This window comes from Aedes aegypti, chromosome 1 (genome assembly GCF_002204515.2).
Source record: "Aedes aegypti strain LVP_AGWG chromosome 1, AaegL5.0 Primary Assembly, whole genome shotgun sequence".
In the NCBI taxonomy this organism is placed as follows: Eukaryota; Metazoa; Arthropoda; class Insecta; order Diptera; family Culicidae; genus Aedes; species Aedes aegypti.
In genome coordinates, this window is record NC_035107.1 from 156568049 (window position 1) to 156583111 (window position 15063).

A 15063-nucleotide genomic window follows, 5' to 3' on the forward strand; every position below is an offset into this window, starting at 1 on the left:
TCACAAATATCAGCTAATTTGTGCCTATCAGATGCATTTGAAGTCACCGATTGCCTTAAGTGTTCGGAATATGAGTCAAAACGGTATACAGTTTTTTTGCAACTGCTACTAGGTGTAGGTCGATATCTGAAACTATTCTATAGACCCGCGGAATGTTGGCTTGTTGATACGAAAGCCAATATAGCAGAAAGCAAAGTTGAATCGCGCGACATTCTCTTCGAATTTTAGCTCGGACTACTTCGATGCTAGTGAAAAAGTTTGTTTGGATATTTTTGTATCTGTGATCGAACTGTTTGCGATTTTTTTTATTTTTGGACAACGATAAACCGATTTCGGTTCCAACCTTTTGTACGTATATTCTGGTGAATGTACAATGTAGTATACGATCCACTGAGTTGGGGCGGTTGTTTTGTATGTTCCACCGGCATTTCCCAATCAATGGATCACGGGTCATGGCCATGAATAAATAACGTTAACAATTAGGGGCATGTTATAAAAGTCAAGTCTATCTGGAGATACGGTCGACTCGGAAATGCTCTCGATTCGATTCTAGTTTTTCGACTGTTGTCACTTTATGTGACTAGATTACTATGGGAGTCGACGGGCGACTTCTGAAATAGGTATGCTGGTATGCTTACATCTTTAGTGACTACAGACGACTCACGTGAATCTGCTCGATTGCTTCTGAGAAACACTTTGAATGTAAAGCAGCAGTAAAATAACGCCTACATGAATCGCTTCATAAACTACAATATAATGAATTCCTATAGATAAATAAAATAGCTATCAAGTATGAGATGCGTATGCCTGTTGAGTACAAAAACATATTACATCTAAACTCGCAATTCAAACGGGCTGCAAGTTTTGAAAATGGTGCATTGCAGTTCTGTGGAAAACAATCAAATACTTCGATCGACATTGACGTCATTAGCATCCTAGATAGCGCGGGGAAGACCAAACAAACTACAGTTGAGATCCACTGCTCTAGACACCACTGGCACTGGTCTAGCCGATCAAACCGCCCGCAATAGTCGTCAGATCGCTGGTGGGGATTTCTCGTGCAGCACGAAAAACTCGTTTGCGAGGTTTTGTTTGCGCACCCGCAAGACAGTATTCGGTAAAGCTTGCCGCGCTCAACACGTGAACCTCCATAGGTAATGTGGCGCTGCGCGTATATTCCCGTCGTTGTCGGCTCGTTGTCGCGAAGCTTCTAATGAAAACAAACCGTTTGCCGTCCGATCAAATAGTGTTTATAGTGTTTCAAATGCAATTCATCAAGCCACGACAACTGCATTGATAGCTAGAAAATGATAACAAGTATCAAAAATGTGTTTTGTGATGAGAAATGGTAAAATCGAAAATCCAAAACGTGCTAAAAACTGCAGCAACCGAGAAAACTATACAATGAACGACGTATCGACCAACAGCTACTGAAACGCATATACCTCTTTTTTACACACACGTCGAGTTGCCAATTAATTGTGCACATAGGAAAAGGTGAGATTTATATATTGCCCAATAGATTTATGTATGTATTGAATCGAAATATATTACGTGTTATTAGTTATGTAATGCTTACAGAAATATTTCATGTTCGCACACAGTAGGCGAAGTGCGGCTGCAGCTAAACCGTATGAAAAATATTGAAAACGAAGCATGAATGCACAGTGCACACCAGTAGTGCACACTTAGCCCATGCTGTTTGGCTATATCCCGTGCCTGCTATGATGGTAGAATCAACAGATATAGATAAATAACAGGTGGGTGTGTTGTGCGTTGTGTTCTGTCGACGACGACGACGCCGCCATTCGGTACCTACATTCTTCGTTCCGATCTCCCCTATAATAACAAAGCGACCTAGCTAGTCATTAACAAATCTCTGTTTTAAAAGTGTGGTGGTATGTCTTTTCCATCTCCTTGAAAGCTTTGCACCATACTATTTTTTTATCTTTTTGAACATAGGTACAAAGTAGTTCAATGCGACCATGCGGAGTTTTGCTTCGGTTGGGGCTGAGGCTGCAGTTAGCTTCACAGCAGCTGGACCAAGTCACTAACGAATTTTAGTCATTGGTAAATCTTGGCTCTATCTCTCCAATACTGGTCACAATTCAGGGCATGGCAGCATGTCTCAGAGTAAATAGACAAACTGTTGGTCCTTCTATTCATTTAGCAGCATATCCAAACGTTTTTCCTTTTGTGCCACGGACACGGTTTTGAGCTTGAGCAGGGGATTTCATCGCTTCGACCGATTTACACTGGATAGCATGAAAGTGTCAAAAATATATATATAATTGAACATTTACAAGCACATCGTTTGTCTCAAACGACTTATGAATATTTGATCTTTTGTGTGAACAATTGTACGAGCTCGGATGGAGTCATTGATGAACACCTGTTCCTACATCAAGATATCTAAAAATAATGAAACAATTACTTATTTGACAAGCATGTGACCTGTAATGTACTGACAGATTTTAAGTAAAATGCGAACAGCACGTCATCAAATATTTCATGCAAATAGTTGTGTTTAATGCAATTCTACTCATAATTGTACCGAAAAGATAATTAAAATGGTGCACACCAGGCCATAGACAACCATATATCAACACACAGTGTTCTTCGTAGCCAGGATGTCCCGGGCGATAAGTGAATATCACCCACTGTCAGTTGTGACAACTGACAGCGGGCGATGAAAATAAAGACCATCGTTTTGTTAAATGTTTGGTTATCAATTTTTATATCGTTCAATCAGCCAATAATGTACCACAAAGATAAAACACATTTAATATAACGATGGTTTTGGAAAGAGAGCAAACATTTAAAGACATCCTGCAAGCCTCTAAGCATGCAATCAGTTGTTTTATTGCGACGCTTTTTCGATTCGCTTTGTTTCAATTTACTCAAAAATGGGTAAACACATCAAGATATCGACTATGCTACACTGTCGATAATGATATATTAAAATACAGTGGTAAAAATTACTATTTTAGAACACTACGCCCATTATTGAATCTACCATGGAATTTCAGAACACTTTTTTTAATTCATTTTCATCGATATGGTTTTGACTACAGATATGATAAAATCAAGCGCATTTCTGGTCTGCTGAAAATTGTCGGTGAGGGCGCTTAAGTTAACCCCAGGCCCATGACAATCATATATCGATACACAGTGTTCTTCGTAGCCAGGATGTCCCGGGCGATAAGTGAATATCGCCCACTGTCAATTGTAAGAGCTGTGAAAATAAAGACCATTGTTTTGTTTAATTGTTTGCTATGGTTTGATTATCATTTTTTGATATTGTTAAATCAGTTAATAATGTGCCGAAAAGTTGAAGCACATTCAACATATCGATGGTTTTGGAAGGAGAGCAAACAAAAAAAGGCATCCTGCAAGCCTCCAAGCAAGCAATCAGTGATTTGATTGCGACACTTGCTCGATTATGGATCATAAACATTAAACAAAACTTCGCATTCTGATTGCACTCTCGATTCAAATTATACGAAAATGAATAAACACATGGAGATGTTGACTACGCTAAAAGTCGTCCCGTGCCATGGGCCTGGTTAACCCCGTAGAATGGTAATTTTTACCGCACATTTTTTTTTTGCGTGTACGGTGGACACTAAGTCAAGAAAATTCAAACAAACGTTATTTATACCAAGAATTAGTTCATGGCGATGCCGCGCGCTCAATTTAGTAGGGAAGATTGAGGTGATTTGATCTCCTGTCCTTAAGGTTCAATATAGAATCGACAAAAAAAAACACAAATTTAAATCAATGGTGGCTGTTTATTTTTTTCGCAATTTTATGTTAAACAGTCCATACGTTTATTAGAACACTGACTCGGACAACATAAATGATATCCAGTGGAAGACCGCTAGACCCCCCCCCCCCTTGGCCCCCTCCACAAAAATCCTAACTACGCCAATGATAATATCTGTTATCTGTCACGAAAGGGTGCTAAAAACTAGCGTTACACAGATTTTTTAACAGCCATTACTCTAAAACTAGTCATTCGACTTCAAATCTTCTTTCACAGTCAAAAAGCTTGACTCTCCAACTAATAAATAAAAATATTCTACATAGTCGTAGCAAGGAACAAAGATTCTTAAGGGAAGTGTGTCTTCCTTAAAAACAGCGTTACAATGGTTCAGAGACCAGCATCGCAGGGAAGGCAAATGGAGAATGGGGGCTCCTTTTTGGAATGTTTGTTTATGAACCTATAGGGGGAGATCCCCCAGTACCGGACACCCATAGTCGTAAATAGCCATCAGACTTGAGGGGGGCCACGGCCCCTTCTCATGAGAGGTAAAAGGCGTAAAGGATTAAGATAATTTTACAATGCTTTCGATAATATTTGTGAACCGATTAGAGTTGCGCACTTTTATACAGAGGTAGATCAAAACCTGAAAATCGTCCAAAATCGATTGATCAACTTTCTTTGATACCAAATATCACTTTTATGAGAAACAAGTAAACACATTTAATTTTTTTTCGTTTTATTTTGGCATTTTTAACCCAACCACATAGATCTAGAATGATATACAAAGATCAAAAAGGAGACTAAAATCAGGAAACAAATTTACTTTTCCAATTCTGTATGAACTAGAATTTTAGCAAAGTAATAAAAAAAATCCGACCCTTCAAAGCCTAAAAACAATTGCAAGTTTGAAAGTTATTGTTTCTCAGAATTTCAGTAGCGAGCGATTCATTTCTCTAAACTTCTCGAAAGGTACAGAAGGTGCCACAGAAAAACAATAAAATTTACCAAAATTGGAATAATACATTTTTTTGTTAGGGTTAAAGACTTTATATGCTACAAATGCTTGGCTATCATCAAATTGAAGAACTGAAAGTTTTTTCAATAAAGCTGTCGACTTAAAAATCGTATTAATTTCTGTATTACCAAAAACTTTTATAATAACTTTTGTGGGAAAACATTATCATTTGTTGATAGTGTTAAATGTATTTTTACTGACAACCAATACTTTTATTCTCATGTTTTTAAACTTTGACTACAACTTCTAGAAACTTCAAAGAATTTGTGTCAATATAACATTTAAAAATCGTTACGACTTATACGACCTAAGGTGGTTTGATGTAGTTTTATTGTATAAACCCGCCGCTATCTCGCTGTACATAGAGGGATTTCAATTTTCACAGTTTTGCTGTAATATTGATACTTACCACCAGTTCGTTTATGTTCCCGACGTCTCAGAGACATGACTGATAAATTAAATAATATTCACATTCAAACGTTCACGAAGAAAGTGTTCAAAACACTTCACTTGCTGCATCATTATTTATGTTTTCGAAATATTTTTTTGTAAAACTTTGCAGTAACTCTTAAACACAAGCATTTCCCAGTAACAACAATTTGTTCAAGATCAATTATTCACAAAATATCGCGCTTGTTTTAAAATTTGAAATCATACATAATAGCCGAAGAGACTATGATTTTGTAATTAACAATACCACTATAAATGGATCAAACCAGTTCTACCCATTCTAAACGAGTTTCGGTGAATCTCAATATCGGGAACGCTAAAACAAAAACAAAAAGTATACAGTATGGCAGTATGCGACGTTTCAAAACTACATATTGCTATTGCCTGTCAAAAAAAGATCATCCAGGAATTTATATTCACTATGCATTTATCGCTTTTCATAGTTTGATATTAAATGCTAGTTTTGACTATATTGTCATTACTTTTCCAATTTTTTTTCGGGGGACCAAGTCCAAGTTTCGGGGGGTCCAGGCCCCCCTGGCCCCCGCTATTTACGCCAATGCGGACACCTAAGCCACTAAATTCATAATTTAAAAAAATATTGGTTTTATGTGATCTTGTTATCCATTTATGATAAATATTATTATTACCACCTTAAGGAAAAGTCGATAAAAGTGCTGAAAATATTATGAATTTTTCGAATATTGGCATTATTTCCAACAATTTTTAGATAAATACACTAGATCCGCATGATTTCCTTTGTCTTATAAAGTTCACGGATGAATGATTGATTTTTCAAAATTTGTCATTTTTCGAGTCGATTTTCTACTGATGGGGTGATATGAGCACCCCATTTTTGATTGCAAAATAATCTCATATAATTTAAAAAATCAATTATGCTGTTATTACGCTTGATAGTGATTAGTATTTATAAACACTCCGTGCAATAAGACATATTTTTTTAAGAACATTCTAACAGTCAAACTTCATAATTCTGAAATGATGAAATTTAAAAGAGCCTTTCGGGGCAATCTGGGCAGTTTTTTTTCGAACATCATTTATTTATTTTTCTTTGAGTTTTGAACACTGACTTATAACATGCCTATTGCTTCATTTCCTCATAAGCTTTGGGGTTGCATGTTATTTCAGATGAAATATCAAGATTTTATGCAGTTTTCAAGGGGTGCTCATTCCACCCCATTGGCCAAACCGCCCCGACTACCCCTATTTCATAACCAATTCAATGCATTTTCAACATTTACAATAACAATTTGAGTTTTACTTAGTTTGCAAGATGTCCATCAAAAACCTCTTTCATATATGAGGAGAAGTAACACATTTTACTATGTTGATGTGGTACAAAATATATTCTTACTTTCAAATTATTATTGTATTCGATCATGCTTGCGTGATTCAAACTATTTTACAATTTTTATAATAATCTCTAAATATGCTCAAATTTATGGCTATAGGGGCCGGTACCAATGGTTGTAATGTACCAGTAGATTGGACTATGGAATAAAACGTACATTTTTCGATAAAAACGACATGTGTTATTTTTGGTGGATAGATCGCCTCTAGTTTAGTCGATTTGCCAAATTTCATCTTTTTATTGTATCAAAAAGTCATATAAATAATCAATTTACGCAAAAAATTTGCTCCCTTGCACCAATAGTTGCCGTCGTGTTCCAGTAGTGGATCAACGGATTAAAGCAGTTTTTAAAATGGATGTATAAAAATGAAGAAAAGTCCCAGAGATGATCTTTATGCATCATTCAAACGATATTAGTTACTGTTTCGAGGGAGAAATGTTGAACCTATTTAAAAAATTACCATTTTGATTAAAATTCCTTGTATTATTCCCGAACGTCTACTACTGGAGTACTAGCGCAACTACTGGAACACGTGTACCAATAGTGGCTCAAGTGATTTTATGTTTAAAAAAAATAGTTTTATCACTCTTTTTATATTTTTCCCATATAGTAGAGGTTGAAATCTTTATGTTGACGCCAAAAGATCTCTGTTAAGGCTTTTCGTTATTATGTTATGATTTTTTATAGCTTAGGTAGTCCACTAATGGCACCGGCACCCTACGTCAATTTGCATATTTTAAGGATGAGTTATTCTACGCAAACATTACTCTTCATAATAGCTTTCATTTCTTCTAATGGGCGATCTTGATTTCTCAATTTTTCGACTTTATCCGGTATTGGATATTGTCCGGTACTGGGGGATCTCGCCCTATGCATGTGATTAAAAATTCAAAGCGATTTTTTCAACATTAAATTGTGTATAGAAGTTAAGTAAATATGTTTGAGAAGTAATACAAATGTTTGATTATACCAAAACATAATTTTACTCAAGACACAACGTAAACACTGTTAATAGTAGTTTACGAAACAAGTTACAGAATGATGATTTTTACAGCACGAGACGTGAATTTATACTACGAGGCTTGCCGAGTAGGATAATTAAGGTAAATGTTCCAATAGTGGAGGTACTAAGCACAGTTCATCTTCATCAACTCCTCAAAATTCAAGTACCGTAATTAATGTACCGTAATCCGGGGTATCATTGATCAGCGGGGTAACATTGATCGGAATGACTCATCTCGTAAAAAGTTCGTATTATCATTTATTGATGGAAGATTTCCAAACCATGAATGGTGCTTCCCTTTCTTATATTCATGAGCTAATAAAAGTGAAGGTTTTTGCGAAAATTGCGTCTACCTTATACGTAAATTTGGCAACTTTTCGAAATAATGGTTTTAATGGTTAAGGATGACACTACCAAACATTCATGTCTCACATAAGTTCTGTTAACCATATGAGCAAGGAAAACGCGGTTCTTACTAAAAACAAATCCGTAGTCAAAACTTTCATAGGTATGTTCAATTAGGCAACATTACCGAATTACTGTTAAGAATGTATATTTCCCTTACGAAATTGCCTACCTTTAGGCGTATTCCGTGGTTCGAAGTGTTTTTAATTTTAAATTAACTCAAAATGTAAATGACTTGTAAGCGTTTGGCCTTCATATTCGGCTTCAGGGGCCATGATTTAAGTATGTAACGACATTTTCAATATTACCGAACGTTGTTTACATAAGTGATCAATGTTACCCCATACCAGCTAAATCAGAATATCGCTTAAAACTTCACTAGTCACGGGCTATAGGTGGCAGTAATTGTTTTAACAATATAAAATTTGCAACATTTGCATTTTTATACGAAATATTCAAGAAATATAAAAAAAATGATCAATGTTACCCCGGATTACGGTACATATTATTGTTGTAACGGGAAGTAACGACCCCTCGATTGGAGAAAATTGATTTCATCGCAGTCAGTGTCAGTGAAAAATAATACCGTTTTGTCTCATATTCCAAACACTTAAGGCCAACAGTGACTTCAAATGCATCTGTCTGGCAAAAATTAGCAAATATTTGTGTAAATTTTAATTTCTTCGCAAAGTCTAACTCTTAGCTGTTGGATGTACCGATAATAATTTTGATTAAATTAGTTTCAGTATTGTTTTTACGCAAAAGAATGGAACAACATTTTGATTCAAATGCCGAACACTGTGATAATTCTGTCTCATATTCCGAACACCTTGATTCAAATTCCGAACAGCACGAATAAATCGTATTCAAATGAATAATTTCGCAAATACATTTATCTGAGCTTGTTCTACTGGTCTCAAACTAGAGAATCATTACTACTACGGCGGTATAAATTATATTGGAGACGGTTAAATTGAATTGCAATTGACTGCCATTTCCTTGTTATTTGGTGACATATTTCAACGAAACATTTCAACCAAATCGCCATACAAAAACTGAGTGTTCGGAATATGAGTCTGTTCGGAATTTGAGACAAAACGGTACCTCCACTATTGATACACTGTTCCTTTAGTTGAGGTAAATTTTTAATTTGTGTTCCTATAGGGCAAACGCTCCCTTAGTGGAGGCATGTTTCGTACTAATAAATGATTATGTGATATTTTTCTATGATGCACGATGCAATAATGATACAAGTAATCGAATAATATTCATAAATTTCAACCGTAAAACTATTTAAAACAATTATTTTGCTTATTTTTTTTTGCTTCTTTGCACCTATAGTGGTGAATCAGTACCCATAGTGGAGGGTCCCATAAGAAATCAATGGTTTGCGCCACTAAAGGAACCATTCTTAAAATATACCTCCACTAAAGGAACAGTGTTCCTATTATTGGTTCAAGGCTTTTTGCAGGGAAATTTAAAATAAATCGTGATTTGTATACATTTGAGTGATAGAATTGAGATCTATCGAATGATACATTAAAATCATATATTTCATGGTTTTATCATCATGTTTTAGCAGTTTTCTCTTAGGTGCGCCACTAATGGTACACTTGCCCTAGTTGCGGTATCCGTTGTTTTCTTATGGGATCTTCCATTATAGGAACACTTTACCGCAACTATTGGTACAAGTGAGGAAAGTTTAAGCTGTTTTGATGATATTTCATCAATTTTGAAGCAATTTGAACGATGTTTCCAGCTATTTCGTGAATCAATAAGCCAATACGTGGATTGGCGGTGTCGGATCTGTTGCTAATTCAATTAAATCAGTGTAAATGGAACTACCGCAACTATACCCAGTAAACACAAACTCGTACACGACAGCGTATAAAAGTACAATTGTGGAGGTGATATACGTACATGCGCCATAAGGCTGCATGCAAAATGTACGTATATTGCCTCCCCCTTTGTACTCTTATACCCTATCATATACGATCGTGTGTTTGCTGGGTAAAAACACCCACAACTAATGGATCACTTACCCTACGACGAGTGCTGTAAAACGAGTTACGTACAACATTTTTTGCAATTTCGTAGAAGACCACTTGAGGGTATCACAAATTATATCGGAATGCATTCACCATTATTTTACAGTTTCTGGAAAATTGTTGTGTTATGATTAATTATGCAACTCTAAACAGTTGCGTAATGAATCATTACAGCACTGGTTTCAGTTGCGTAATGACTATTCCCGCACTGCATACCTCAGTGCAGGAAAGTTAATCAAACAGCAGTTAAATACACTTAAGGGATCCGTCATTGATTTCGGGATTTTCAAAGGCAGTTTTTTCGTTCAAAATCAAGAAAATTTACAGGAGAATGTGTTCACTGTATTATATTCTCCAACCGAAACAAAGTGAACACATTTTCATCGAATAATTATCAGTTTTGAACAGAAAAACTGCTTTTAAAGTTTCGACGATGATCACGATGACGGAGCGTTGAACGTTAAACATTATTTTACTTAAATATTTCAAAAATCCCAATGTTGTGCCTTAACCTGAAATTAAAATCTAAATCAATATGTAGTTTTTTGACATTTTAGTGATTGTAAAAACCAAGTGAGCATGTTTGAGTAGATATAAAATGTTTGATTACACTCTTGGTCTCATCTACCTATAAATCGAAATTCAAAGCGATGATATCCCAAGTAACATTGGTAGCTGAATAACAGCTTATGCAGCTAAAATGCTGTTTATACAGTCTCTTTTCAGCTGAATAAGCTGTTATTCAGCTACTATTGTTACCTGGAATTTTTAGGAAAAGGAAGTTTTCTTATAACACTTCAAATTTATTTAATCTAAAAAAACACAAAAAACTCAATTTCATGAGCTCGTTTGCCTAAAAATCTAAATTCAAAGCGATGGCACGTAGCTTTTTTGAAATAAATTTACTAAGAGATGTTTAGAGAACAAGTTAAAGTAGGAATATAGAATTTTTACCCACAAAATTTATTTACTCAAGAAACTACGTAAAACTCTAATTCTTGCACCTATATGCATGTGATTAAAAATTCAAAGCGATTTGAAATTGCGAGTTGCAATGTCAACATGACTGCCAAAACAAATGACGGGCTACTTAGCCTTAAGTAAACATATTTGAGGAAAAAATATGTTATTTAAATACACTTAACAATTATTTTACTAAAATATTACGAAAATCCCAATTTTGTGCCTTACCCTGACATTAAAATCTAAATCAATAAGCAATGCAGTTTTTTGACATTGAATTGATTGTAGAAACCAAGTGAGCATGTTTGAGTAGATATAAAATGTTCGATTGCACTCAACATTTCTTTAAACTGTGATATTCATAGTTGTTGAGTAAAATAGTTCATGTGTGTGATCGATTGTTTTTCTCTTAAACACTGCTTTAAAGAAATTTATCTTGAAAAAACTTAATGTCATCGCTTTGAATTTCTATGTACAGGCAATCAGTCTTACGAAATATTGCTGTTCGTATCTTCTTAGATAATATAATTTTGAGTGTGATCAAAAATTTCAATTTTTACTCAGTAATTTTAACTTGACTCCTACAATCAATTTAATATAAATAAAAAAACTACATATTATCGCCTTTGATTTTGATTTAGAGGCATAAAATTTGAAATTTGATTATTCATAGTTTTTCCAAGTATCATAAATTTTGAGTGGAATCAAAAATTATATTCTAAGCTCAAATATGTCAATATAACTTCTATTAGTAAATTCATTATGAAAAAAAAAATAAATGTCATCGCTTTGAATTATGATTTACAGGCAAACGAGCTCATGATTGAGGGGTTTTCTTAGTTTCTTATGTGAAATAAATTTTGATTGTAATAAAAATTTTCATTGCTTCTTAAACATATTTACTTAGCTTCTATAATCAATATGATGTTAAAAAAAAACAGAACAAAATATTATTGCTTTGATTATTTCTCTACAAGCATAAATTCTCTACAGGCTTTAATTCTGTATTTTCATGCAGAGATAACTCCAATGGTGGATTGGCTATGTTCATCAGGACCGATATCACCTTCACTCCAGTGCGTAACGTTCATTCAGATGGATTTCACCATATCTCTGTCGAGCTTGCAATCAATGGCCGTATGTATGATGTCCATGGTTCTATCGTCCTCCGTCATTTGATGTCAATGTTTTTATGAATAAATTAGAAGATTGTCTTGATAATTCAAATCATAACCGCTCTTGTTTCTTTGTTGGTGACGTTAATATACCTATTAATGCAAAAAATAATAACGTGGTTGTCAAATACATGTTCTTGCTCGAGTCGTATGGATTTGCTTGCACAAATACAATGCCTACCAGACCGATCAGCATGAACATTCTTGATCATGTAGTTTGTAGATTGACATTCAGAATTCAAGGAATGACACAATCTCGACCTGTGAAAGTGATCATTCTATGATCATCGCTTCCTTTAAATTAGCTGATAAAAGAGAAAAAATAACTATTTCAAAAACAATTGTAGACCATCGAAAAATTGCTGTCGAATTTAATAATTTTCTGGGTAGTGTTTGTGAAGTAACAGATGTCAATCTTTGTTTTGAAAATAGCGTATCTACTTATAAGAATTTACTTGTGAAATATTCCAAAACTATTACCAAGAATGTAAGCACGAAAAACAGTTTTTGTCCTTGGATGAATTTCAATGTGTGGTCGTTAATAAAGCTTAAAAATAACTACATCAAAAGAGTTAAAAGGAACCCACAAGACATACATCTAAAAGATCTCCTAAAACACGTCTCGAACAAAGTTATCATAGCGAAGAAGCAATGCAAGAAATTGTATTTCGACAACATTTTAAACAATACACCACACTCGAAGTTGTGGAAACACATAAACAACATTTTTGGGAAAGATACTAAAACTGATAAAATTACCCTAGTTGAAGATGGTGCAAAAATCACTGATGATCAACAAATTAGTGAAATATTCAACAATTATTTTTCGAGCATAGGCCAAAAATTAGCCGATAGCATTCAGGTGGATGCTGGAGTGAACCCACTTTCAAATGTAAGACGTGTGTCTAGTTCTATATTTTTGAATCCAGCTACAGCTAATGAAGTGACAATGATTATTAATGATTTGGAGCGTAAAAAAAGTCCGGGGCCCGATAAAATCAATGTTGATCTCATCAAAAGCAATTCTGATCACTTTTCTAGAATACTATCTGATTGTTTCAAAAGAATTATTGAAACTGGCTCATATCCCAACTGTTTAAAAATTGCTAGAGTCATTCCTATTTTAAAATCTGGTAATGTTTGTGATACAAGCAACTACCGACCGATCTCAACACTATCCATATTTAATAAAATATTAGAAAAATTGCTTATTAACAGGTTTATTCCTTTTCTCAAACAGCACAACGTGTTGTACAGTTTTCAATATGGTTTTCGTCAAGGCAGCAGTACTGCTACGGCGACTGTTGAATTGCTTGACGATATAATAAAGGGGATTGATGAAAAGCAAATCGTCGGTGCACTCTTCTTAAATTTACGCAAGGCTTTCGACACATTGAACCATGCAATACTCTTAGATAAATTGGAGGCCTACGGAATTAGAGGTATAGCAAATGAAATTGTGCGCAGCTATTTGCAAGATAGAAAACAGTTCGTCACAATTGGTGACTCACAGAGTTCGTTAAAGTCCTTAGGGGTGGGTGTACCTCAAGGTAGTAATATTGGTCCATTATTGTTTCTGTTGTGCGTGAACGACCTAAATAGGTTGCAATTAAAGGGAACACCACGTTTATTTGCTGATGACACAGCTCTGTTCTATCCGCACTTAGATGTAGATGCGATAGTGGAGCATATGACCGAAGATTTGAGTATTCTGTCGCAATATTTTTCTTCTAATTTACTTTCTTTAAATGTATTGAAAACCAAATATATGATGTTTCACTCATCTAGAAAGATTTTTCAACAACGAAACCAAGTCTTACTCAATTCTTCCTGTATTTAACAAGTATCATCATTTATATACTTAGGTTTGATGCTGGATTCTACCCTAAGCTGGGCAAATCACATTAAAAATGTAGAAAAAAAGGTATCATCGCTATGTGGAATTATGCGAAGAGTAAGTCATTTTGTATCGCGCAGAATACTTCTAAACTTCTATTTTGCTCATATTCACTCACGCCTGAGCTATCTAATTATAGCATGGGGTCGTGCCTCTAAGTCTTCTTTAAAAAAGCTTCAAACTCTCCAGAATAGATGTTTAAAAGCGATATTTAGCAAACCGTTTTTATTTCCCACTCTTCAACTTTACTCTGATGTCTCTCACAATATCCTTCCAATTCACAGTCTCTGTAAAATGCAGACTCTAATATTTGTTCATGACACTCTGCACAATAATCTTTTTCATCATAATATTCAACTACCTTCAATATCCCATGGCTATCGTACAAGACGTACACATAATTTGCATCAAAATAGAGCACTTACAATGCTTGGTCAAAAAAGAATTTCAATCATTGGTCCTAAGCTGTACAATCAATTACCGGATTACTTGAAACAAATAAGCGATCGCAATAGTTTCAAACAAAAGCTAAAGCAATACTTAAAACTAAATCTTCACGACATTCTTGGATAAAAAATAGTATTCGTATTTTGAGCAATATGTCAACTACCAGAAACCAATCATAGCTTAATTAAATTCTCTTTTTCTTAAATATCTTTCTTTTTTTTTGTTTAAAGTTAATTAGTAATTATATCATAAGTGGGTCCCTTAAAAGGAACATTTGTTCCACTGGGACATCACGCCATATCATTCTATTTAAATTAATTAAAATTCAGTTTAACGTTAATTTCAATCTCAGCTCATGTTTTGCTAGTTTTTTCATTAGTTTTTTTGTTCACGTGCTGCACAGAGTGAGCTGAGATAGTTGCGTCCACTACCAGGAAGCTACACGTGAGCTTTTTGGTGTGGGGGATAGTGGCGGGTAAAAAAAAAATGTGTATTGGACTAGGTTTGACGTAGACGGATTT

At 34.7% G+C, this 15063-nt stretch overlaps 1 protein-coding gene across 2 annotated transcripts in view; it reads left to right on the forward strand.

Annotated features, from left to right (window-relative positions):
- Window positions 1–1032: 1032 nt before the first annotated feature.
- Window positions 1033–15063, forward strand: part of LOC110678669 — an 84649-nt gene continuing 70618 nt past the window's right edge. Inside the window, exon 1 of one of the 2 annotated variants that reach the window (XM_021851851.1) lies at window positions 1033–1497. The gene's annotated coding sequence lies outside the window, so the exon portion shown is untranslated. Of the gene's footprint in view, window positions 1498–1740; window positions 1761–15063 lie in introns of those variants that run through there. The other variant, XM_021851856.1, reaches the window with a different exon arrangement.